Genomic DNA, 27,386 nt, shown 5'->3' on the forward strand with positions numbered 1-27,386 from the left:
CAGATTTTTGACACTTAAAACACAAAATTTCATAATTTCTCTCCAATCCATTTTGTAGAGATTTATTTATTTTGACCGATAAGTTGCAGAGTTTGGTGTGCACTTAGGCGAAACGCTGTATAATTATTATCAACTAGAGGTCGTCCAGTGGTCGAAAACTCGAACAAAAATATGTAATGTACAGACTTCTCTGTTTTCACCCCACGATGTAAATAAAACGTGTGATTGGAGTTTCTTTCATTTGTTTTGATTTTCTGTTTATATTTCGATGTTATTTCGTCACCAGCATGGCAACCCATAAGAACCATGTTAATATTTTAACATTTCAAACTTATATTTTGTGCTTATTTTTTAGCCAATTTTAATTTATAAAAAGGATTCTGCACACCTACAGAAAAATATTTTTCTAACAGTATGCGTATATTTTCCCTACGATGCACACGAGCTGAGAAAAAAGGGTTTAAAGAAACACGCTAGCTTGCCTATTAATATATAGATACTAATATGAGTAACGTTTGCACACAGTGATTTAAAAATCAGATCCTATGATTTCCTCCAAATTATTAGAAATATCTTAGTTTTAGGCAAAAACAATGTCCATACTAGGCTCTGTTCTGGGAACATTCGTATATCGTTAAACGCTTAAAATTAAATTTTAATATTTTTAACATTAGTCTTATGGATTGTCAAGTAGCTATGGCAGTTTTACATTGTAACATATGCTTGTAACAAATCATCTCTATAATACAGTAGAAAATTACTAAATACAGTACAAAAGAAAAGGTCATTCCTATGAATACTATCACAGCCACCTCTAATACAATTGACCATTGATTATATAATTCACTTGGGGTGATTCAATTTTGAAGCTCATTTTTCGTGTCTAGTTCGTTTTCGGTTACACTGGTGGCTATATAGTGTTGACGAAATTTTGATTCTATTATTTTAGATTTAATTTCATGATTTGTGCTTGACTGTTTGATTATTTAACTAGAGTATGAGTAATTGTTTATGATTATATATTTTTATTTGGTTATCCGGGGTTTTAAATTAATGAAATAACAAGAAACAAATTGTAAACTAAACACGACCTCTACAGTGCTCCGGGCAGAACTAACGATAAAATATGCCTTCAGCTGTTCCATAATGATGGGAAATCTACTAAGGATGTATGTTTTATCTATTTTGTTACGAAGCAATGGGGTGATTACTACTGTTCAAAAACTTAATGTCTTTTACAGCAAAACACTATACACTAATATCGAACTAAAAGTCTCGAGGGAAAGCGACTACGTTTTGTAGTTTTCTAAGATGACCGACTGAATGTGCGCGATGTTCCACAATCCCATAATTAGTTGCGACATTCAGCAATCCCAGCGATTAACACGTCACAACAGATGCTTTGGTTGCTCATGAGCTTTTTTATTAAAGTATGTTAATGTATCAATGTATGTTTGTAAAATTTTTTTTACCTCCTGAAAAATGAAACCCCTCAAGCAATTCTCAGTCTCCTGGTTCTTATTTTAAAGGCTGTTTTACAAAGTTAGAGAAGGACAGTCATTTGGTATGATGTATCATTCGTATTGGCGGCATTGTACAATACAGCTAATAGGATAAACGAGGGATCCCTTGATTAGTCTATTCACTCGTTTATGGTCAAACCAAACCCCTGCCACAAAGACCCTAGATCCACGAGACCTCTATACTCTACAGGCAACATACAATATGCCGGTATACTGCAGTGGCACAAAGATCTGAGGGTCGCTGGTTCAACTCCAAGCGAGGTCAATGCTGGACACAGATGACACCTCCCTTTATTATTCTATCATTTGTGTTAATGATGCTAACAAATCTGCGTTAAATAGTAACATGACCAGGGTTTGGACCATTACCACACAAAAGATGTAAAAAAACAAATGGTTTTGAAAACAAAATACAAATTACTGTTTATGGGAAAACCACTAAATCCGTACACGTAACTCCTAGGTGGTACAAAGGTGTTTCAAGCCGTGCATTGAGTAGCCTACTTAGTGAGATTTTTTACTTTGTTTTAATATTTGCCCAGGGAATACGACCACCCATATCTCACGAATTTTTCAACAGATGTCAGAAATGTATGACACGACTACGTTGGGTTAATTCCAGGCATTAACAAAGGTAACATCTCTCCCAGTTGCGTTATTTCCTTATAAAGCAACTCTTTTACTAACCCACGTCAATATGACGGTAAGACTTCTCATAAAACAAGGATATCAATACCATCAGACCAAGGTCGACACAGTTTTGGGGCCAAATCAATAGAATCCATAAAATGGAAGTTACTGTGCCACAAGCGTCACCAAGGGGTTGAGTCACCCTGCACCCTCGTCCTCGTCTCCCAAAGGAATAGGGAGTTTGATTTATACTGCTAGACAAGGGAGAAATAGATTATGTTACAGTCCACTTCTCATTTAATTCGGACAAAAATGAAAACCTGTTTTCAAAGTTATAAAATAACAAAAAATAAAGTTAGGATTAGAAGTATTAAAAGTATTGCCGTCATTGTAGCGTCAGGGAGTTTGAAACATCATGTTCCGTAAAGAGTACAATTAGCTGGAATGCATATGACTAGGAGTTAATAGAAAGTTTATTTGTCCTTAAGGTATTGACTCTTTTTTAATAGGGTAGCATGCCAATATTAAAGTTACTATAGCATGCCAAAGATAGTAAGATATTTGGAGAAATAGCCTCTGGATCGTTATTAAACATTGTTATAATCTAAGGCTTACCTTACGAAAGCAGCAATAGCAATAGCATAGCAATAGGCATTGGATCGTAAGGTAAGCCTTAGATTATAACAATAGTAAGATAATAAGCCAATGTGGAGATATTGAATTTTAGCATCTCCATTTTAGTGATGTGTTTAAATAATGAAATAATTTTATTGTACATCTGGCTATTTATATCAATATAATGATTGCTGTACATAATTTTATTCTATAGTACAGGCCTATATGGTTCAATTTCGATAGTCTCAATGTTATGTTTTTATTCTTACTTAGTTATCGTTATATTCATTTTTCCCGAGGCACCATATATCACCATGCAAACAAATTCCATGAATGCCAAAAAAATTCCAAATATTAAAAATTTTATGAAAACACAATTACCAACTACGTACTCCTTTATTTTAACTTTCATTGGCGTATAAAAGTGCATCAAAGCAATACAAATTTACAAGACAGTAAGCTTTCTAATGTAAAGTTGAAGAATAGTATGCGATTACTTGATCATATTTACATCACTAGCCTTTCTACTTGTATATACATAATTATTAAGTTTCAGTTTTAAACATCTTCGTGCAACTAAATCTAGAGTTCTACTGGACCGATGTTTTTAATTAGTGGGTCGTTGGACAGCTTAATTCGTGTAGATTTGCTAATCATTATGAAAGTTTGTTGTTTTTATGTTCACAATTTTTTATTTAGATGCATCTTTTGTCCGCCTTTTTGGGTGTTTTCAAGAAATTCATAGTACCTATTTGTAGGAAATTTCATTCTCATTCTGAATATCACCTTCCACTTTGGACAATTTCCTCACCAATCAAAAGTTATTTGCATAAAAAAGCTAAGCAACCTCCAAATTTATAATGGTGATAAAATACTGAATAAGAGAAATTGTTGTAAAACTTTTTACAACTGATCTACAGTTCTACTGGACCTATTTTTAATTAAAAGGTTAATGGAAAGCTTCATCTATGATTTTTTTATATGTATGGTAGTAATTGGTTTGCCGGTATGCATAATCTGATCATATGAAACATGTTTTATTAATTTAAAGCTGATTGTTGTACTGTTATAACATTGATCTTTCTTCGTTTAGATGTTGTTCACAATTTGCATTTGTGGTTAAAGTGTGTTCGTTGTGTTATGTGTGTGTTTCTAAAGTAATGTGCTTAATCTGTACCATTAATATTAGTGAGTAAAGTTTTGCATGGATTTCATAACTATTATTTTCATAGAAATCGTTGTATTTAACCAAACGGGCCCTGTTCCTATTTATTTAATAACTTATACAGAGATACAAATATTATGAAGACTATATGTAAGGTAAACTAGAAATGTATAGTTGTAACAATTTCTTCACAACCCATTACATTGTTACCATTGACTTTATTTTCAAAACCAAATACTTCCTGATTGTATAAGAATTCTCCCAGCCAGTTGAAGTTGAAGTTTTGTCACAAACCTGAGGTTTAACGAACCATACTGCGACACCTGGTGGTAGTTCTGCAGAAACAACTAAGTTAGGCCTACGTTTGAACGTGCAACGAACACCAACAATCACAAACACTACTCTCTGTCATAACAATCAAAAAGTCATATTATTTCAATGCATCTTAGATGCCAATGGCATTTTACAATTTCTTACGTATAATCTTTCTTATATATTTACAACCACAACTCGAACATGTTTACATAAACAATACTTTCTTCATGTGATATGAATCGGGGGAGAAAGTAAAAATTAGTTTTATATGAGTCCACCTTCTTTAAGAATAAGTCAAATTGAACGATTTTGGAGAGACAGTAGATTTTTGAAGACTCCAATTCCGATTAAGTCAAACAAAACCGCTCGTCTGTGTACAGCAAACAGGACACTAGTGGCTGAACCATGACCTTCCCTCATCCCCTCGCATTGGACCATGTTGTAATTGATTCCATTGTCATCTACAGTCGCATAGTCTAGATGAAGTCATTGTCGTCGGCACGTGGCTGTGAAAAGGGCTTCCTCTTGACTGCTGTTCCAAACATTGACCACCCTCCCCGCTTCTTTCCGAAGACCACATTTTTGAAATGTAGACAGTATTAATCTCTTACGATTGTTTTAAATCTTGTTTTATTTTCAAACTACACGATTTCTCTGAACATGGTTGGGTAGGTTTGAACCATACTGGCTTTAATATATTCAAACTTTGATAAAATGGAAAAAGATGTGCAAATACCACCCAATGTTAATGGTAATCGTTAAAATTGTGTCTAGCTAATAGTGAAAGCTCATAGTATCGGCACCGAACTTATACCCTCCTTAGGGTGCCAAGGACATAGAATTAAATGCATATCCTGCAAAAGAAAAGCAATTAAAAAAACTACACGGAAACACTGCACCTTAACATTTTACAATCAGCTAATTTAGTCAGACAAGAACTCGGCAGAAAATGAGTATAGACTGCAGAGACAAATTAAAATCAAGATGATATTGTGACAAAGTGAACCCGAACCATTGAATAGTCAAAGCCCGAAATTCTTAAAAGGGCTCCGCCCCAGTGGCTCTGGAGTTTCCCATGTTAACCTTATGAGAAATGGAATTAATGAATCTTAACAGCTGTTTCAATTAAACAAGTTGGTTCTGTTCTATGATGTTCAATAGCATTAAAGTTACAAGGATTACCAACAGGGTGCAGCACTATTATTTCTTTTACATTTATGACAACGGCTAATTTGCAACCAAAAGGTGAGTGAGCGTAGCGAATGAACTTCAACCTGGAGGCGAGTTAGCGTAGCGAACGAGCTAACCTGAAGGCAAGTGAGCGCAGCGAACGAGCTCCAACCTAAAGGTGAGTGAGCGTAGCGAACGAGCTCCAACCCAAAGGTGAGTGAGCGTAGCGAACGAACTTCAACCAGGACGTGATTGAGCGATGCGAACGAGATCATCTTGAAAATTAAACGTAACGGTACTTTCTTTCCATCGGTCTGTCTTAGGGGAAACCTATAACTTAGGCGATACGAAGTTCGCCGGGTCAGCTAGTATTATATAATATACACAAAATTAAACAAAGATTAAATCAAGATCCTCTAAATTCTAAGTTAACTTAACATATGACTATTTATTCCTTTCATTATTTTTGTTATTGTATTTGTAAATGTAAACATGACTATGACCTAAGTGTCGAAACATGTCGTTTATTAATTAAAAATGAATTTAAAAAGGGTACTAATGTTTTTATAATGTTTTCAATTATTTATATATATATATATATATATGTGTGTAAGTGTGTGTGTGTCCGTTAGCGCGATAACTCGAGCAAAAATGATCCGATTTTGATTAAATTTGGTAGAAACGTGTAAACCTACGTTAATTTGAGTTCCCGAACCAACATGATCGGAGTATATATATAGTATGGGAACGGGGGTTTATGGGGTAAAAACTGGTTTTCCCATTTGTTGCTCTAAAAACATAAAATTTCACAATTTCTTTGCAGACCATTTTGTAGAACTTTAAAAAATAAATAATTTTGTATGTTGAAGCATTGTTGTATGCCTAACGGTTACGGGTATAATAAAAAAAAACTTTACATTTAAAAATTCCCATGTTATTCTTATGGAGAATAAGCTGTTGTAGATTGCTTGGATATATTTTAATCAAATTTGGCAATTTTGTTTATTTCATACTAAGCTATCAACATTTCAATAAAACACACCTCAATACCTCCCCTGTAGCAGCAAACCTAGGTACTCATTAAAATTAATGTTATTTAAATAGGAAATAAATCTGACAATTTTCAGGGAATATTTTAGTAGAAATCCAGCCGGATAAATGAAGGAATTCTCAAAATATATTTGATTAAAAATAATTATATACCAAATAATTATATTAGTTGGATATTTTATGTTTCATGTGACTATCGAACTGTTCTCATATGAACGACCCACTTCATCGAAACTTCTGTGGTAGCTAACTCAACAAATCTAGATCGTTTAAAACAGTGATAATTCACTACAACTTTCCTGTTGATGCGTTATTTATGTTGCCCCTAAACTTTCGAAACTTCCTCTGAAGGGAAATTGCCTTAAGTTTGTAAACGTTGTTTACACTACAGCTTGCCATTCTGCAATTCGATATTCAGGGGGCATCTATTACGTGTAAACAAAACGTGTCTAAAGAATGAAAATATTTGTTTCTGTTTTGATGTCTAATTAGAAAAAAATAAATGTCTGTAAAGATGAGTGTCGTACTATAAGTTATATAAGCATTTTTAATTTTTTGTAATTGTCAGCCAAAATACTACCGTGTAGGATTTGATTAACATTTCTAATTAAATAATGTTTATTTTGTTGTTAAAATAATCGTATGATAAGATGTTTTACAAAATTTATAAGAAACTTTAGGGAAGTAAATGCGTACATCTTGCACCAGATGAGAACCACAATGGATGTAGTAAACACTATTCGCTTCCGTCCGTCTGCTAGCAGTTCGAGTCTAGAGCAGGAGGCCACGTGATCTTCTCATTAGGCTTTGTGATTCATCCTATAATCCGCCGCAGGCCACGGTCCTGTCCCCCGGGATAGCTATTAAACAGCCGATAACGTTTGAAGTAGGATTTAATATCTGGTGTACGATAACGTCGAGCAGAGGGGTAAGGAACTAATCAAAGTAAAGAATTGTGAGACGATTGTCATTTTAATGTATATACAGTTCATCTTTGCTGCATACAATCATTGGTTTCATTATGAAATTATTTTTTTCTCTATACTGTTATAAAATACAATACCAGATAAACTCCATGTAAAATCTAGGAATTCAGGAATTAGGAATAGGTGCTAATTAATTATTATAAACATTAGATTTTAACAAGTAGTATGATGTTGTTTAATATCTTTGTCCTAAAGGTACAAGTAAGGCAAAATATTGTTAAATTAACTATTATAAATGAGTTTTGTTGCTTTTAAAAAGTAGTTTAAAAGAACATGCATTTTTTTATTTTACCCCTTTGTCACTATTACACCCCTAATTTTTGTATTGTTTGTATTCCAAAGCTATGAAATAACAATGATGTAAACAATCATATTTGGTCTCTGAGTACAATAATAAATATGTATGTGTAAGCGCATACATATATATTACATATATATTATATATTAATATATTATAATTAATATATTATATATATTATATACATATATATTACATATATATATTATATTATGTATATATTAGTGCGCTTTTGAAATTCAAGAGATTATTATGTTTTATTATTTACAAAGGATTATTTAAATATGATAGAATTCTCAACATTCGTTTACGGTTTAAAGCATTAAAAAATAAATGTAAATACCCCCGCCGCAGCAAACTTGCAGACTAAGCGAATTTCAACTTGTCTGATTACATTTTTACTAAAATATTTCCATAAATAAGATATATTTATTCCCTTATTTAAATTACATTAGATTTAACGAGTGCTTAGGTTTGCTGCTACGGCGAAGGTAAAAAGTGTTTTTGACCATACGTCAATAGTATAGGATGATATAAATAAATTTGCTAAATTGTATCAATATATATCCATAAACAAGTAAACTACAACAATTTACATTTTCTCCATAAGAATAACATGGGAATTTTAAATTACACTATTTTTGAAATTTTCTCCGTGACCGTTAGGCATACAACAGCGCTTCAATAAACTAAATTATTTCTTTTTTTAAACTCTACAAAACGGTTTAGAAAGAAATTGTGAAATTTAATGTTTTTAGAGTAAAAAATGGGAAAACCCAGTTTTTACCCCATAAAACCCCCCATAAACCCCCGTTCCCATATATATACTCCGATCATGCTGGTTCGGGAACTCGTTAAATTAACGTATGTTTACACATTTCTACCAAATTTAATCAAAATCGGATCATTTTTTCTCGAGTTATCGCGCTAACGGACACACACACACACATACAGGGTGGCTGAAAAGTAATTTGCACCCCCCCTTAACATTTTAACCATTTGAGATATTTGAAATCGGTTTGCGGCAACCTTCTTAGATATTAGGGGCCACAATATTTTTGGTCAATTTTGAAAATTTTGCCCTTAGGGGTAGCGGGAGTAGGGGGTAGCTCGAAATTTTCAAATGACAAGTATAGTCAAGTTTGGTATCATTTTACAGGTCTTGACGAAACATGAACAATGACATAAAGAAAACCAAAATCGGCTGACTAATAACAAAATGGCGCCCTAAAACGTTTCAAATCCAAATAACCATGAGGGTGGCAATAAAATTAACTTGCACCCCTACTATTAGCTGGTGAGCTATCGTGAACTATTTTGAAACTGCGTTTTCTAACCGTAAGTATGATGATTTACGGACTATGTGATGGAAGTTTGCTCAACGCCAATATCACATCAGATTCCTTGGACGAACAGTTCATAGCTCTCAACGTTCAATTATCAACGCATAACGATTCAGTTAAACAACCCGCGTGATGAAGTAGGTTCGGGGCAGAATATCGTAGTTTACGAGCAGATCGAATGAGTTATTTAAACCAGCAAGTAGACAACTTACCACTGAAATAGGGATGTCTCGAACAAAATTTCCATAAGTTCTCAAAAATATAGATACCATATCTAATCATTTATGTAATTGTAATGCAATGATGGGGCATTTTTACAAGACAAGGCTTGTTCAATGCTAACGTTTGGGAAACATAAGACCCAAGAGCGAAGAGAGATTCGTCATTCCAATGTCGGTTTAGTATTAATGCATTGTCAGGAGTTCTACTGATAGGCCCGCAGATCTTTGAGAAAGGTTTTAACGGCCCCATGTACCTTCGGAATGATTTGTCTCGAATGCTTCTTAAAGCAGGAATAGATATAGGGGGAGAATTATTTTCCAACAAGAAGGGAGCCCCTCCTCTCTTTTCAAACGATGTGTGAGATTGGATCAATGCTAATTACACAACTTAGATAGACCGTAATGCTGTGACTTATTGTGTATTGTGTAGATAGGTTATCACATAACCTATCTATTTAATTCTTGTTATGTCGCCGGACCTAAGGGCACTGGCCTTTTTTGTGGGGCTTCTTTATGGGCTTGATCTATTCATCTCCAGTAGACAGTTAGCAGGAACTTCACAACCGGATAATGGATGCACCTTTGCAGAGATGTCTATCAGGGTAAATGTTTGACATTTTGAAAACAAACTCATGTAATTGGCATCAAGTAGAAGGCAACTACTGAAAAGTTAAAGAGCTGTTATTTAATTGTAGGTTCGTTATCGTACGAATTACAACAACATTTTGGTGTTTACCTGAAAATAATTTAAACTAAGTATTTCTGGAGTTTTAATAATTATTTTTATGAAGAAATCTAATAATTGTAATGAAACCAATTCAAACGTTTTTTTAATGCAGCTATTGCCATGTTATTCAAACTCTATTGCTCTGTACCACCGCAGGCAAGATGTTCTCAGTATGTCGATACCACAAGAGCCTGTCAATCCACCGGTAACTCGAAATACGTATTCTCTAAAACCAATCCCTTATATGTACCCAGTAAATCAAATTCTTTTATTCTTTATGTTAAGATACATTTAAATATTTAATTTTTGTTTTAGATTAATTGAATATATTCAGGTTTACATACCTTTAATGTACATTTAACGACCCAATCAAATACGAGTATAGATTGTAACTTATGTATTATTTAAACTAAATAGTTCAAGCCAGGAATTTGGATATTTACATTTGAATCCCTTTGATATTCATTCCCGTGGTTTGGTTAGGTCTCCGGTGATATTTTATACAAGCTGAGAATGAAGAGGGGAACTAACATTTACCTGGAGGTACGATGCCTCGAGGGTTGCAAACAAACATCTTTCAATCACTCAAGTTTATTTAACATACCTGTTTCTTTTCTGACTCTCCCAAACAGTATATTCAACCATGGCATTTCACGAAATGGCATGACAGCTACTGATGATTTCATAATTTCCTCTTACCATTTAAATTTATTGTTATCTATTTAATTGAAATTTGTCATCTTTGATAATATTTCTGTATTATTTTTCACGATAACTATTTTATCTATCTTACATAAAATACTGTGATTCAAAATATTTAAAACAATGTGTTTATAATGCTGTTAAGTTGTTTTTATATTTTTTTTATTACAGTATGGTTGTCAATTTTTTTGGACTTGAGTTTATGTCCAACATCTGTTTGAAAATCCTATATATAACAGTATTCCACTACTTTAGTTGTCTTCCTAGAAGAGAAGGTTGTTGTTGTTCATTGTATTTCTATGTTGAAAGATACTGATGTTTTGAGGTATCGAATTCTCATAATTGAAATAGTGTCCTTGAGGTTGGATTCCACCCTTACCGTCTAGATGAACATGAAAGAGAAATGTTGCTCTGGCAGGGAGAGCCCCTGCGTCACGTGTTCCACTTTACACTTTACAACGGGACATTTACACCTCGCGGACAAGATGGATTGTAAGAAGGGAGTCTATAGCTACTACAAGAAACTGTGATTCTAACACAATTGAAATTCTCTGAAGTTAAAAGCAGTTTATTCTTAGCCTTTAAAATCACGCTTTAAATATTTCCTTTTCTAAATCAACAGTCACAAATAATAATTTTTAGGTACAATTATATTTTAAACCCCTATGGTTTATCATGCACATTGTCTAACTAAGTAGTCTTAGTTTTAGTAACTTATTTTGTGTGCATTTAATATCTTTTTTTTAATTCACATTTTCCAAACCCCGTTCGAAATAATTGGTGTAAACATAAATTAACTACGTAGAGGGGGATTGGAAATACCCAAGGAAAACCGTGTGGAAAGGGAGTTAAAAGTAAAAAAACTGAACATTCTTAACAATTCTTAAAATGCCTCTTTAAAAACAGCATCAGCAATCTGACAAATACTCTCTCCCGTTCGCCTGTCAACAACGGTGGAAGTAACAATTATAGGGAATATTAGAAAAGTTGGAAAAGCTTTTGAACCATAATTTTTACAGCAATGGGGGGGGGGGGGTCGCACTATTTTGTATAGAATTATAAGGACCATAAGAGACTAATTTTAATCATAACCGTTTTTTTTATCGATAATCAATATTTTCCGTTATTTAAGGGGTTTTATTGGAAAATAACGTAAGTTACAATAACTTTGGAAACGTGTAATTTTGACAGTAATTTAATTTATACAATTTTAATCCGAATTTGATTTACTATACATGGTGTTAAAAGTGGTGGAGACATAATTGACATAAAGATTCCTTGGGTAAAAAAGTTATACCAAGTGTCATAAAGATCGGTTGTTATACTCCAAAGATAAAAATGTTCAATTAAAAAATTTAAAAATAACATTTAAGAAGTTATTGCAACTTTTGTGATTCCTCCCTAAAACTCCATAAATGGGAAATCATATTAAAAAAAAAACAACCACTCGATCAATTTTGATTAACATTTACTGAGCTATAAAACTCTGTAAACCTCTAAAAAATGGTACAACTTTCATTGGTGTAAAAAATTACGGTCTATTACAATTGTGTTTATATTCCCCATAAAATATCATAGTTACCCTCCCCACATACCCATGATAATATTTGTTGACAAGCTAATGGGAGCAATTATGTGTCTGATTATTGATACCATTTATTTGTATACATACAAATAGATTTCATGTTTTGATCTATTTCTAGCTATTAAACTTATTTGAACTTATTTTGAAACAAAAGCTTAAAAGTACAAATACAGCTTAATTTGAAGACACACTTTAATGATAGGAAAGACCTGTTGTGTAAATAAGGAAGAATTTTAATAGTGAAAAGCAATAATTTTAGAACTAAATCAATTTTGGTGACCTGTCTTGTGTAGCCTATGGATTTTCTCTACAGTGAATGTAAACATTAATATTTAAATATCAACATAACAGCGGGTAACAGTTTAACAAACTTTAGACAGTCAAATATAAAATACTTTAACAAGTATACTTTTAAACGTATTTTAATAAACGTAACAGGTTGCTCAGTAATTCACTGCCTATTATACTCTTAATACCCAAATTTAAAGACTGCACAATTTCATTAATATTAAGTTCATTAATATTAATTTATTTTGTTAATAAATGTCATCATTAACTTAATAAGGTAATAAAATAATTTGTGTCCATATATTGGCTAATAATATAGATTTTGAATATTAAAGTCACATTTTATGTTATTCAGGCAATTTAAAATTAAAATCTTTTTATCTTCATCCTAAATATGTTCGACTTTTGACTATTGATGGTATGGCTTACAAACCTGACTCTAAAGGGTAACATTCTTGAGTAAGTTATCGAGGGGTGTGGCGATATTCTGGACAGTGTCGTACACGTTGCACCACTGGGTTGTATACAGAAAAAAAAACAAGAAATTCACAAATTACCCATCCATTCTTCTAGATTGTTGCGGATTCACGATTTACTTCCTGATCTCGTCATAAAGGCATTCTAAGTTGTTTGGCGAGAAAGGATAATCCCAATACCATCAACTTGTGTCTCTCGGAGAACTTTTTAATCTTGTGATTCTTCTTTGTCGGATTGAATAGTACAATATGGCATTAAAATAATTCATATAAACGCAATTATTGATAAGCAGATAATTATAATCTCAAATATGCACTAATCACATTCTATACGTTTCCAAATCCCTATTTAATCTATTCAAAAATTGTGTCATACGTTTTGTCTACGCCCAAAGCTCAGAGAAGATTTAATGAAGTGAAATGTTTGAATAAAATAGAGATATCATGTTTGAAACTAAAAAGAACCTAAAGACTAAGTTGATTTCCATTGCCTGGTTGGATTTTCACTCAAATATCTCCTTAAATGACATAAATATTTCCTATTAAAATAATATTAGTTTAACAAGTACAAGCCATGAAACCTACGGTAAAAGCTTATTCCCTATATGGGAAATTCGCTAAAAGTGAAAAATCTTATGTATGTAACACACCATGATATCCAAACATTTGTTTTGAGTAAAACTCAGCAATTAACGTCACATCAATGGTTGGATTGACGAAGATGAGTATGGAACAAACTGTGGATATAAATGCTATAGGTATTAAACTTGTTCTACGAACATTTCAGTTGTTATTTCAATTTTATATGATTATGAGGACTTCAAAAATAAAATTTACATCAACAATAAGGGTATTGTTAACGTACTAGTATACTTTTTCATGACAACAATTTGTTTACATCTTAATTATTTGTTATCTTTTTACTCATAAAGCTGGGAACCTCAAACGAGCAGCATCCAATCACCATTGTCATCATGTAGTGTGACACATAATTAATTGACGCTTATGACCTGACAACCTGTAAATATACAGACCAAATAATAAATGGGTACCTTAATCGATCACCAGTGTATCTTATGGTGAATATGAACACGCGGAAAGATATGCTGACAGTTTGTTGGTAAATCGATGTACCTTTTACGTAATACAATAGAAGTAAGTATTGCTTCAGAAGGTAATTTGTATTCAGTCAGCCTAGGCCAAACTAAAAGCAGTGTAATCCCTTTTCCAACAAGCCAGGAAGGGTAAAGTTGTCTGCGTCTCAGGTGTTGTGTTGGTAGCATTGTCACGATGGAGGTCTGCAAGCTATTGCCTCTTTCAAGTTGGTAATCCTTAGAACCTGTCTTAGGTAAAATATTTTCACTTTTTTTCTCCAGTTACTGGTACAAGTAAAATGGAATATTTTTTCAAATTTTACAACATTTTAAAATCCGAGTAAATATATAATTTTAAAAGCTCTCATTGGCAATTTACCTTACCATGGGTTCGTCAACAAGGAGTGAATAACAATTCCCAACTCAATTATTATTTAATGACATTACTGATGATTTCACTAAAAATATAATAACTTGCCACTGTTTTATTTTTTAACTAATCCGCAATGCTCAGAAAATGTTTTGTTAGATTACAAAAAAGCTTCCATAGTCCATAGTTGTATATCCTAAAAAAATATAAAAGTTACAAAGTAAACCAGTTATTGATAAGCAAATAATTATAACTCAAATATGCACTAATCACATTCCATTAGTTTCCAAATCCCTAGTTCATCAACTCAAAAGTTTAGTCATATGTTTTTTCTACGCCCAAAGCTCAGAGAAGCTTCAATGAAGTGAAAGTGTTTGAATGAAATAGAGATATCATGTTTGAAACTAAAAAGAACATAAAGACTAAGCGAATTTTCATTGTCTGGTTCGATTTTCACTAAAATCTCCTGAAAATAAAATATTTATTCCTTATTAAAATAAAATTATTTTAAGAAGTACTTTTTTTTGCTTCTACAGGGAAGGAAATAACATGTTTTTATGGTTAAATGATGATAGTATAGTACAACGCTATACGTATAACGCTTCGATACCCATTTTAAAGTTAACATCGAAGTCGTAGAGCCTGTTAAATATTATTTTACTTATCAAGTGTGGTAGGTACAGTATTCGATATTTTTTGTGACTAATAGCAATAGTCAATGCTACCTTTCTACTAGCCACCATACCCGTGCTCCGCAACGGGAAGAGAGCGCTTGAGAGAATAATTATTATTCCATAGATCTGCTGTATGTAGATAAACTTTTAGTAATCCATTAAAAGTAATAACTTAAAATATTAACTGGCTACTTTCGTTTCCCAGACTTTATTTTTTGGGAAATAAACCATACAAATACAATAGGTTTTTGGAAACATAAAAAAGACTTTAAAAAACGCCTTATTCCCACAATATCAACATGTATTTATTAAATTAAAAACACAAACTAAACTCTGAAAAAAATTCAACTTTGACAGTTCTCATTTTGTATCACAGCCTTTTGTTGCTGCTTGGCTCAAATTACCTGTTGTCATAAATTTAGACAATTAATTGATAGTGCTGCACCCTGTTGGTACATCTTTTAACCTTTTAATGCTATTGATCATACCAGAATCAAATTGTTCAGTTGAAACAGCTGTTAAGATTTTTTAATTCAATTTCAATACGACATGGGAAATTCCATAGCCACTGGGGCAGAGCCCTTTTGACGGATCTCCACACAAACCATCCTTTTATACATATAGATTATTAATGGGTGTATTGGTTTTAAATAATAAATCTATTATATTATTAAAGTGATACAATCAAATTTTATGTAAACGGTTAAGGTCATTTACCAAATAAAAATATAGGCATATGGCACATCAAAATGAAGCTTAGAGTGTGTAGATTTGCCGAAAAGTATTGATATGGACGAATTTCCTAAGGGTTATACCCCACAGGCTGATTTCCAAAGGGCTACGCCTGGCATGCCTCCAAAGTCAAATGATTTAATCTATCTATATATTAATAGGCAAGCATGTTTCTTTAAAACCTTTTTTCTCAGCTCGTGTGCATCGCAGGGAAAATCTACGCATACTGTTGGAAAGATATTTTCCTGTAGATGTGCAGAATGCCTTTAAAAGTTAAAGTAGGCTAACAAATAAGCACAAAAAATTAATTTGAAAACTTCAAAAAATTAACATGGACCATATGGGTTGCCATGATGGTGACGAAATAACAACAAAATGTAAACAGAAAATCAAAACAAATGGAAGAAATTCCAATCACATGTTTTATTTACAGTGTGGGGAGAAAATAGAGAAGTCTGTACATTATATTTTTGGTCGAGTTTCGACCACAGGACGATCACTAGTTTAATTTAGTTAATGAAACAGCTGGTCAGTACAATGAACTGGTGTTTGTTTATTTACTCGAAAAAGATGTTCGTGACGCTTTGTGTAGATTGAGGAAGGCTATGTTTGGTTTTAAAGTGAGGTTATGTATACGTTCTGTAAAGTGTTGCTCTAAGTTTCATTTTTTAATTTATACAGTAAGCTACATGTGAAGAGGCTTGACTAAAATTGAAGAATTATGGTAACACATGTCATTTATGAAGCATCAATATGAAGCAATTGATGATATTTCTACACTAAGGTATGTTGTCATATTCTTATGGATCTATTAACATCAAAAGTAGGGGGTTGGAAGTAAGTAGGTTTACGCTTTTACATCAGTTTATGTTTTCAAACTAAATCATACAGTTGCTGTATTTTAAAACCCACATCAGCGCCACTTTAATAACTCTCTACTCTAGGTCACATTTTCTTCCCGTTGCAAAGCACGGGTATAGCAGCTTGTAAACATATACAGAACGTGAAGAATTACGAATGTTTCTTTCACTTAGTCAACTACGATATTACTTGATTAACTGATTTTAAATAGACTGCAAAAGAATATTTATTTGTATAAATAATGACATTGATCAACGAATACTCTCAGAGTGTATTAATGACAATTCCCGAGCAAAGCTCGGTCCCCAGGTACTGATAATAATATAACGAATAAGAGACCGGTCCCATACTTAAACTCTAGGTAGATCTCTGAAATGTGAGGAAAGTTAATACTTATCAACCTTATGATTCAATAATGGGATTTCCCGTACATTACAATAAAAGCCAAGCAATAACTATTACTTATCCTTATTTAATTTCCTTAAATATGCTTCAAGTATTTGCATTATATACATTCATATCATGTTGATTGGCTTATAATTCCTAAAAGAATTACCATTGATTGGAATTTAATTTAACTCCTATTGGACCAAAGATTTTGATTTGATTATTGAACTGTTTGTCTGAGTTGCGAGTGGTTCTAGAAAGTAATTTATCAAACGTTGCTCCCTCCCACCAGCTTCAACGCCACTCGTGTGTCCCGTCAGCGGCTGCCGAGCCATTTGAATCTCTTACGCTCGTGCGGAGAATGGGATGACTCATCACCGAAACTGACATCAACAGAAGTTATATTTTTCTTATTAATAAACAATATTTTTACCAAACAAATCTTTAAAAAAAATGTTAACAACAAGACCAACGCGCTATTTGATTCGGTTATATTTGTCTATACTCCAATCAGAGACTTAAAAAAATAACTTAGGGTAGATTCTGTGCTTCCATCTAGTTTTTGGGCTGAAGCTGTGAATACTGCTGCTTACCTTCTGAATAGATCACCATGCAGGTCCGTGGAACCAATCCCAATACAAGTGTGGTTAGGTGACTGAAATTAACTCCTACTTTAATAAATTCAAACTAAAATAGTTAGCCAACATTTATTGTAAGTTAAATCCAAGTCAGAATCAAAATATAAACAAAACAACAAATAGAATTAAATTAAAACAGCTGATAGGATAGATAAAGAAAGTCTAAAGTCAAATCCAATATGTAACAGTGACAAGCTTACTCTACAACATCTCAGAATTTTCGGTTGTAAGGCATTTGCTCACATTCCTGCTGAGAAACGAAAAAAAAAACTTAGTCCACGATCTACTATACTCCTTGTATATTTGTCGGTTATTGTCAGTTTAGTAAAGGGCACAGGTTGTATGATCCTCAGAAGAAAATTACTTTCATATCTAGAGACGTTACTTTTTCAGAAAATCAGTGGGGAAGTTCTTTATTGAAAAATGTGAGGAAAGACTTAAATTTTTACGTGTTTCCCGAAATAACAGGAAATTTGTCTGATAGTCAGGACAGTACTAGTGGTCAGACACGAGCCGGTCCACATGTGTCCAATAATAATGATGTGATTCCATCAGGACCTGGTGTAAACCGAAGTAACGACGTTGTTACTGATTTTACTGACATGAACATTATTCCGGGCACAACAACTCTACCCCAGCGCGTCAGAAACCTTCCAGCTGCGTTGAACGATTATGTTACTTATTCAATCTTCTCTAGCGAGCTATCCGATCCAATGTCTCCCTAAGAAGCATTGAATAGTGAGTTCAAAGACTCTTGGAAGAATGCTATGGACCGTGAGTTTAAGTCTCAAATCGAAAATAAGACTTGGGAATTGGTCGAACCCCCAGCCTTGAGGATACCTTTCAACTGTAAATGGGTTTTCAAATCAAAGGAAAATGACAAGGGTCAGGAAACTTGTCATAAGGCATGACTAGTTGTTAAAGGATTCGACCAAAGGAGGGGAATAGATTATGATGAAACATTTTCACCTGTTGTGCGTTACAGTTTGATTAGGTTTCTATTAGCTCTTTGCCACCTTCATAAAAGTATCTGCGGCCTCAAGCAAGCCAGCAGGGTGTGGAACCAAAAACTTGATTCTTGTCTACAAGGTCTGGGACTGAAACAATCCAGATTTGACCGTTGTGTTTATTATCGAATTGAAGAAGAAGAAGGTGTAGTGTTTTTGCTTGCAGTTTGGGTTGATGATATTTTAATATTCTCCAACAATCAGAAACTTAAACAGGAGATGAAAACTCAGATGATGAAGTCTTTTAAAATGAAAGATTTTGGTGAAGCAAAGTCTGTCTTGAGATTTCAACTGACAAGGGACAGAAAGGAGATGAAGATATGATTAAGCCAAGAAACGTACATCAACAAGATGTTGACACGTTTCAGAATGGACCAGTGCCACCCAGTATCAATTCCAATGAACAGCAGTGATAAATTTACTAAAGCTCAGATGCCGAAAAATTAAGTTGAAAAGGAGAAGGTGAGAACAATTCCTTATCAAGAAGCTATTGGTAGTCTATTGTTTGCTGCTCAAGTTTCAAGATCTGATATTGCATATGCTGTCAGTAATCTGAGTAGATTTAACAACAATCCAGAGACGGAGCATTGGACTGGCATAAAACGAATCTTCAGGTACCTACTTAAAGGGAACTTCTTCGTGGAAGTTACAGTATAATGGTTTTAAGGGGAGGGACTTGTTTGGATACTGCGACGCTGATTGGGCAAGTGATCCAGACGAAAGAAGATCCGTCACGGGGTACCTATTTATGAAGTGCGATGGCCCGATTTCATGGTGTACCAAACGACAACCTACTGTGGCACTCTCGACAACAGAAGCCGAATATATGGCAATGTCTTCAGCTGCTCAAGAAGCATTATGGCTAAGAGGTTTGTTTAGCTGAAGAAATTGACCCGTCTTCAAAGAGTCTGAAACAGATATATTGTGACAACCAGGGAGCCCGGAACTTAGCCTTGAATTGAACGTACCAAGGCAGGACGAAACATATTGATGTGAGGCATCACTTCTTGAGGGAGAAGATTCAATCCAAACAGCTTTCCTTCATTTACGTTCCTACTAAAGAGATGGTTGCTGATTCTCTCTAGGTAAGATTCTCTCTGCTCAATAATACAACCTAAGAGTAGTAATCATAATGATCAATTGTATTAATTGGACTTTTCTCTTTTGTACTGTATTTTGTAATTTTGTAGGTTTGTCATAACCAAATGTCATTAGTCTTTCTTTATTTACATTTACGTTGTTTTGTTAATTGGTAACCATCATAGCAACCCTTAAGAAGGCTAATGTTAAACATTTTAGATTAGTTTTAATTCGTACAGACATTATCAAATTGAAATTTTTTTGCTTACATACATGCTCACTGTTTGTCTAAATAACCCTGGAAAGTTTGGCTATAATATGTTCAGCCGTTATTGAGTTATCTGATTACATAGTTTGCATAAGTTCCTATCTCAAAGAGCTCAACTATGCGAAAGTAATGATTACCGTCTTTTTAGCGAATTTCCCATATATGGAATAAGCTATTACCGTAGTACTCATGGTAAGACCTGGACGCGGGACCGATTTTTTTTTTCGTTTTGAGGTCTCTAGAGGCCAAAAACACCATCCGTTCAAATTCATGTATATATATATATTTATATATATATATACACGTTATATATATATACACATTTATATATATATATATTTATATATAAATATATATATATAAATATATATATATATATGTCCGTCAGCACGATAACTCGAGCAAAAATGATCCGATTTTGATGAAATTGGTACAAACGTGTAAACGTACGTTTATTCGAACGAGTTCGCGATCCAGCATGATCCGACCATGGGAACGGGGGTTTACGGGGGGTTTTATGGGGTAAAAATAGGTTTTTCCCATTTTTGACCCAAAAAACATAAAATTTTGCAATTTCTTTCCAAACCATTTTGTAGAGCTTAAAAAAACAAATAATTTAGTATATTGAAGCGTTATTATGCGCCTAATGGTTACGGAGAAAATTCCAAAAAATTGTAAATTTAAAATGCCCATGTTATTCTTATGGAGAATAAGTATACTGTTGTAGTTTGCTTGTTTGTGAACATATTTTGATCAAATTTGGAAAATGTTTTTATTTCTTACTAACTATTCACATTTTACAAAAAAAAAACAGTTTTACCATTGACTATATAACCACAAATAGACTTACCGAGTCCATAGTGGCAGTTGAAGCCAGGAAATTTAGCCGCGCGCGCAGCGCGCCTAGCGGATGTGGCTGGAATGTTATCGCTTGCTCTCTATGTTGTGGCGCTGTGTGGTTGCCAACACGAGAACTACCAACTCTACCGTCAGCTGCGTCGTTCAACAATGCTCGTTATCAGAGCAGGCGCGTCCAGTTATTAACGTCGAGTTTATTGATCCACGACTGGGGCATGGCTTGCTGTAATACCCGTCCTTTGCACATGTAGTTAATAATTTCTATGTTAAACTTTTAAATTCCACTATCACGACATTAATTTATTGGGCCATTTTTTTAAATAGTTTGTAATAAAATTAACTTTTTGGTAAAAAACCGGTCTATTTAAAATTATGTCGGTGTTTACACTCATTACCCTTTCGTAGTCCTTAATTAGCTTTAAGTTCATGATTTAATTTAACGGAAGGCTTCCGACCCACGCGGGTTTACACACGTTCAAGCTGTGACATGAGTACAGGTGTGTTCTTAATAACATTAATAAAACTAATAGGCCTAGTAAAAAAAAAACGCTATTAAAGAATCTAGTCGTGGAACTCACAAATTACAGTACTCAGTTTCGCCTTGCCGTTAGATTCAATGCGGTTGGTAACGAGACATAGTTATTGGCTAAAGTTATTGAATTATTGTATTCTTGTTATTGTTTCTTATTCTATAATTATTCATGAGGGTGTCGGGGGAAGATTTGATTACGCCATCAAACTCATGCATTTACATATAAAATATTCCCCAATATACATTAGATTGTCCCATTTAATGATTAAGGATTTGTTTTAACGTTTCAAGCTATAGTTGTTTACTAGTTAAAGACATTGTTTACTTAAAAAAAAAAATAAGATGCAGCGAACAGGTAAGTTTTGAGTATGAAATATGATGATAGACCTTTTGTGTGTAATTTTACTATAAAACACTCTAATTTTAACATGTTTCCCATATCTTCTTCCCCAACTAGAACATTTTTTGTGTTGTTGAGTAGACGTGTCTACCCATTCTACTTTCACTCGACTACCCATTCTACTTATACTTCTACTTTCATTCTACTCTTCTTTACATTTTTTACAAATAACAATTACACATTTCACTTGAATTCACTGAAACATCACCAATGATTTTTTTTTTTTATAAGAATATGCCTATATGTTAATCGGGAATATGAGCTATCATCATGTCAAATTTCAGCCCAATCCGTCCAGTGGTTAATGCGTGATTGAACTTCAAACAAACACACAAACTTTCACATTTATAATATTAGTAAGATAATATAGATACTGCCAAACTAATATTATAAATGTGGAAGTTTGTGTTGTTGTTTATTTTTTCGTTTGGCAAAGCACGAGTATTGCAATGAACCCCGTTGGCGTATAACCACAGCCACTAGACAAAGTTTGTAATTTCGTATTACTTTTCAGATATTTTGCTGGATATGCTGTGCATGCAACCATCAAAAGGTTTAAATGCCCCATCTGTGCCGACGAACTACCAAAAAAGAATGAAGAAGATATCATTGATTTGCCATCTCATTCTTCAGCAGACAGCATATTAATTGAAAACCGTTCTTACAAAACTGGGACCTTAACTAATCCTACCGATGAAACCTGTCTTATAACACACATAGTCTTATCAGTATTCAACGCAATATTTGAAAAACACATTCAAGAGATTGGACTAGTAAGAAAAATAAAATTTAAATCGAAGCAAAGAATTTTCAAGAGTAATGCAGCATGGATGAAAGTTGGGACAAGTTGTGAGAAGCACCGCAATTTCTTATTAGACAGAATTATAATCCCCAAAATAAAAAGAAGATTGCAAGAGATTTCGAAGGAAGCAAGGCAGCCAGGAGGAATATCAAAGAGTCCATTTTGGAGGAAAATAAAAAATTTGGAACACGTGTAAAAGAACTCAGTATCCAGTAAGTAATGTGATGCCAATTCAATTGTACATTGTGATATTACATATTTCCATAATGAACCAACAAAATAGAGCAATATATAACAACAGAGCCTTAATGAATAACATGGGTGAGAATAAAACCTCTTAAAGCGTTGTTTGTATCACTATAGTTATATTGATAAAATAAAATATAAAAAAAACTGCTTTTAAATTTCAAAAAAAAAAATTTTTCTTTTAAATGTAGGTGATTCTTATGAAGAACAAATAAACTATCGTTGTTTGCTTTTTATTGATAAATTATTTTAAATGCGGCGAATTTATTTATTTTACACTTACAATATACTTTCAACATAATTATACCTAGGGTTTCTGCCAAAAAGTTGAAAATGTTTAAGGGAAAATTGTAGTAAAACCAAAATTAGAGAAAAGGAAATTCGCTTAGTGCTGCAGAGAGGGTACCTACTTTACATAAAATTATCTCCAGATATTATGATCAAACCTTAAAATTCACATTGTAAAATAAATATGACATTTATAGTGTTTATTTAGAGTGTTGATGACAATCTAGATTCCACGAAAATTGCAAATAACATGAAACAAGCCTACAATGTTTGTACAATAGGATGGGACAGATTATGATGTAAGGCTAATCTCCTCTAATCTTGTTAGCTCTTCATACATATTTATTTTGTAATGCATCATTAAAACTAAGATTTCTTTTTCGTAGGCCTTGAAGATGAATACGAAAAGCTGAGGTCACGAAGTCGGGTGAGCAAATTTTCAAAATGTCTCTGGACATAAAACTACAATGTAAAGAAGAATTTTTAGAAAATAAATTTCAATTTTAAATTTGATATCAACGTTTGGTCTTTACCTGAACATTTTCATCTGTTCATCTTTATTATGACATTTTGATAAGAAATGCAATAATATGTGTTATAGAGAACTTATGGGCACAATTAGTTTTGAGCCCTCATTTTAAACATTAAAATGTCCACTAAGCAGATTTTTATTGGGAAAATATGTTATGAAAATTTAATGTAATTAGCTGTTTCAGATTACTATTTGTATTTGTTTATAAAATAAACCTGTTAAGTAATGTATTAATTTGATATAAAATGAACTCTGTATTAACATCAAGCTATATTTTTCTTTAATTTTCAGTAAACTAATAACACGTTTTATTGAAAATGTTAACAGCACATATTTATCAAAATATCATTAAGGCAAAAATAACCATATTGCCTAAATAAAGCGATACATTACAGAGGCTTACTTGTTTAAATAAGAGTGTAACATAATAATGTACGACTATAATAGCGTGTAACAAAGTAATGTAACTTGAAGATAAACTGGAAGTGTGCTTGCCCTTGCACAGTACACGAGTGAACTCAGCGCAGAATCGGTCACCGCGACCTGCATACACTTTCAGTGGATGGCGCATGGCGGGCAACAAGCGGATGCGAGGTTAAGGGGGGGGGGAGGGATCGATAAAAATGACGAGCGAAAAAGCGTGTACTCTCATGGGCAGCTGTACCGCAACTAAAGCGCTCCGCTCCGTGGACCGTGACCTACATAGCAGTACCGGTGCTGCTCTGACAGCTCCTAGCGACACGGTCCTGTACTACGTCTATTCGCGGTCCTCGCCTGAACTTCAATGCCCCCGTATGCTCGGCAAGTCTAGTTGTGGTTATATAGTCAATGGTTTTACCCTCCCTGATGCAGCAAACCTAAGTACTTGTTAAACTAATTCTATTTAAATCAAGAATAAATGTTATATTTCTAAGTAGACATTTCAGTGTAAATCCAATCAGTCAAATGGAAATTCGCTTAGTCTGCAGGTTTGCTGCGGCGGGGGTATTTTTTATATTGCCGACGTAAACAAACAAAGATTTGTTATTGTTTTGTGAACTGATAGCTGGTAGCACTGTACCAAAATATTATAGGTACTCTCCTGGTACAATATAAATTTCATTAGGAGTTGTCTTATTATGTCCAGCATTCCTTTACCAAAGAAGAGTTATACAATTAGGGCGAAACTCTAGTAAATACGTTTACGATGTCTCAAAAATCACAATACTCAACACGCAAATATGTTTTTCAAAGTCAAGCACTTCTGAAGTATTCCCATCAAAATGAAACTGTTATTGTCCACTTTATTGAAGACTAAACGCTTATGTCTTGTTCTTATCGTCCAACTTTGGAAACATCTTTTATAACTTTTATATTGCTGGTCTTATGGATTTCCTCACCCATTAGGGAAAGTTTGGAATCATTTTAGTTGTTCTAGTCATCCACATAATCAAGATTATGCCATGATACAAAAATAACATGCTACCCATAATTGATTTTGTTAGGACAACCATATTATAATATTATAATTCCATTTAAAAACATAAACATTTTTTGACTTCGTATTTTATGTATATTACTAGGTGAAACCCGTCGAAATCGACGGTTAAGGGTCTCCTCGTTTATATGGTTGTGTGGCTTCATTGGCATCAAATAATGCAAATGAAATAGCAATGTGGCATTTCCAAAGGGAAACACATACTGTAAATTGGCTGTTACGTAAATATTGACGTTTGTGATCTAGTTTAAAAGGAATATGATCTTTCTGTCATGACAGTAGCTGCTTAAATAGTATTTACTCTTTTTGCCATTTTTACAGCCAAAATGTCATGTTATTTTCAATAATGTTACCAACCTAGTGGGCCACGGTCCGTAATATAGACCACTGCAAATAATTTGTCAAAGATAGGTACCGGTACCATTATTCTAGGCAAGGTTTCTGTGTTTGGATGTTATTAGACACGATAAGAGCTCAATGAACTTCTTCTACAGATAATTAATCTGTTGGGAATATATAAGTCGAATTATAAATTTGAGTTTGGGCATTTTCTAACTGTATAAGTATGATACATAGTATTTTTAGGCTGCTGCTCAGTCCACTTAAGAATATATTTTTTAGAGATAAATTAAATGGTTTTTGTTGCTGAGTAGCGATATTTAACATGCAGAACCCTCTTCGTTAGTCTAATGGCTCTCTAAAAGTTGAAGTTCTTATTTGTATACATACCCTTATTATGTTTTTACTAAGCGGAATGAATACATCGAAGTAACCTCTCTGAAAAGTCTGCAGTAAATTGCAGTTATCCAGTTCAATGACTTTTTGAAATCATGCACATATTTCTACATAAATATTGTAAAATGTTTTATTAAGTTGCTGTACACTAATATTAATTTAACAAAATATGGACACGGCTCATATGGACAACGTGCCCTTCTGCATTTGTATTATTTTGTATTGTATTACACAAAATCAAAGACTTTTCCAATGATTGAAAACATCTATGACAATAATCTCATGAACCTATGATGATATGTCTAGATAATATGATAAAATATAGGCAAAAGTGGTAATAAAGGCAGACACCAACCCGTACAATAGATATAAGATATAGTTCAAATACGAAATAATTGTAATAGTTACTATAAAATGATTGTCAACTGATATCGTAATGGAACGTTATATATATTGCAAAACATGGCATGATACAGAAGAAAATCTATTTTAAAATCAGTAAATAGTATTGCAAATACTTCTTTTGGACAATTCAATAACTCCCAATATAAACGTGTGTGGTTTAAAGTCAATTTACGAATTAACTGCTGTTTAATTCAAAAGTATTATCCACATGATGAAAATGTAAACAAATCTGTGGAGAGATCTTTAAGGGCTTCTGGGGCTGAGCCCTAACGGGATCCACTTTGTTTTTCTTTTGGTAACTCATCTAGAGACCAAGACCTTTCTTTGGACACCTCTACCAAGTTCCTACGCCCAGTCGTTCTCTCAAATTAGTGGAGACAAAGTTTCCAATTAAATATTTAGATTCCCCCATGTTAATCTTATGGGAGAAAATCCAACTTTGGTGGAAGATCCTGTCCAAACTAATAAAGATTTCAAAAAATGAAAAAGACTTTGCAAAACTACAGATCAGGGCCATTCTTTTGGCACTTTAATCATTAAAATCGGTCCAAAAATGAGGAAGGAGTTCTGTTTACAAAAATCGGCTTAGCGTATTATATATATAGATATAGATTGTTCAATTTTAAACCCTGAAGCTTTTTTTGATGTGTTTCATGCCAGGTGGCGTTATTAATCAACTAAATTTGTCACGCTTAGGGTCAATTTTACTTATTGCACTTTACTTAAACAAATTTATGGGAGGAATGCGTTTAATATAAGGTATAACTCATTCATGTAAATTATATTTATATTGTATAGAACAATCTGATATTCTTCCATCGTTTTCCGGAACATAACCGTATCTTATGTAGCAGTGAATTATTAAGTGCTAAATCGCGTTTTAAAGTTTTGTCCCTGTTTATTTCA

The sequence above is a fragment of the Macrosteles quadrilineatus genome, unplaced genomic scaffold (genome assembly GCF_028750875.1).
Source record: "Macrosteles quadrilineatus isolate MER2022 unplaced genomic scaffold, UCM_ALF_1.0 Scaffold_1__1_contigs__length_201487025, whole genome shotgun sequence".
In the NCBI taxonomy this organism is placed as follows: domain Eukaryota; kingdom Metazoa; phylum Arthropoda; class Insecta; order Hemiptera; family Cicadellidae; genus Macrosteles; species Macrosteles quadrilineatus.